Below are 1855 nucleotides of genomic sequence, written 5' to 3' on the forward strand. Positions count from 1 at the left end.
ATTAATTTGTTATTTAACAGTTTTTATTAAAAGCATTTTCTTGCTAATATTTGTGCCATAATAGACGCTACTACAGCTATTGCAATGTCCACAGACTGAGGGAGTTGTATGTCTAAATCTGTATGATGGTAGTTTAAGACATTTTAATATCAAGAAATGAAGCCAAAAGTTTGTATAGTAATATGCTGTTAAGCTAATAGCTCTGATTATTCATACTGTAATGTTGTTTCCAGCAGAATACTTTTGTGTTTCATATTGAGAATGTGGGTGATGAATAATTAATCGTACAATGACTCTGTGTGAAAGGACTTTGTGTCAAAAGTGGATGGGATTTTGTACCATGCAAAGATTTATTTTGGGGACCTTATCTTGAATTTCTTATTTCTTTATTTTTAATAAAATGCTTTGATAGTCTCTATATTAACGTAGTGTTTTTCTTTTTTTTTTAAAGAAATACTACAAAAACAAAGTGACAGTGTTCATAGATGTGGTGTAGAGATGGAGCCCTTTAAAAAAGGCAGGGGGGCAGGATGTGGTTAGGCACATCAGATGCAGCCAACAGTGCTAGAACCTGAAGAAAATTTTGGCTTCTGGCTTGATGAAATCTGTAACTCTGAAATTCTCTGTTTTTAGAGGCTTTATAGTCTGTGTTAGATGTAACCACCATGAACTGGGCTGATTCTACTAATGGAATTTGTGCTTCTCAGCTTATCTGTAACTTCTTTACTGTCACTTCCTATTTGGAATCATCAGCTTTTTGCCTCCTGCCACAACTTATGGTTATGTCCTTAACCACTGTGAGCAGATTTGACCTCTCTGAGGTATAATGTTTACCAATCCATGTACTTAGTCCCCTTCTTTCCACCACCCACCCTGTTTTTGGTATTCCTTCTGTCCACGTAGTCCTCAGTCCTTCAGTGTGGGCATGTTGTGTGGTGTATTCTAACTTTTGTCAACTTGTCTTCAGTTGAAACAGCCCTTCCTAGGCTTCTCGGACTTTAATTTTGGCTCCCATAACAGAGCTTCGAACCCTTGATTACCTCAGCATCTTTATATCTATGTTGGAGATCTTGTTGACTTGTGTCTGACCAGGTCTTCATTCTGTCCATCAAGGTGGGATGAATTATAAATTCCTACATCTTTTTAAAATCAGGTTCTATTACTTGGAGCAGCTTTGATACTAGAAATCACAGAGGAGGCTCTATCATAAGCAACCACAAATCGGAAGTACTTTGAATTCCCTTGCTCTCTTTAAGCCTTTTTTTCTGTGACATCCTTCATAGTGAGCCTTATTTCCCTTGGTGGCTATGCTGTGGTCTACTGATGCTCAATTCAGGTCCAGGCATACCAGTGTTCAAAATTGACATGAAGGACATTACAATCTTGTGCACATGTCACTGAACCATCAGTAAATTGTATATTCTGAGGCTGTTCCCTTGAATATTCTCATTTACTACATCCACATCCATTCCAGATAGGAACAGATTGGTCTGTAGGCCAACACATATTGCAGATTCTGGATTCTAGCCCAGCTTACTTTTACCTGTGGCACATGCATTGTTGCACATCATTCTGATGCATCTTTTAGCACTAGCCCCCTAAGACAGTTGTGTACTGTTTCCAGGTCTACAAAGGCTGTACCAAATCTTCTGCAGGTCAGCCACTTTGCCTTGGGCCCTTTCCTCTTGTGTTAAGGGTTGGAGAGAGGAGTGGAATCTCCATCTTATAGTAGCCTTTCAAATGTTAGGCTTTCTTCTGCACCATATATACCTTGTTTCTTCAACCTTTCGCCATGTGGATTACATTCCAGCCCTTTTATTACGTGCCTCAGGATCTTTCCCATTTCTCTACATCC

At 38.9% G+C, this 1855-nt stretch overlaps 1 protein-coding gene across 2 annotated transcripts in view; it reads left to right on the top strand.

The window, feature by feature from the left end:
• The window catches only part of SGMS2 (sphingomyelin synthase 2), a 68803-nt gene that overhangs the window by 27070 nt on the left and 39878 nt on the right, over positions 1 to 1855 (top strand). The gene's annotated exons all lie outside the window — the stretch shown is intronic.

The sequence above is a fragment of the Gavialis gangeticus genome, unplaced genomic scaffold (genome assembly GCF_001723915.1).
Source record: "Gavialis gangeticus isolate Ggan-Ray unplaced genomic scaffold, GavGan_comp1, whole genome shotgun sequence".
In the NCBI taxonomy this organism is placed as follows: domain Eukaryota; kingdom Metazoa; phylum Chordata; order Crocodylia; family Gavialidae; genus Gavialis; species Gavialis gangeticus.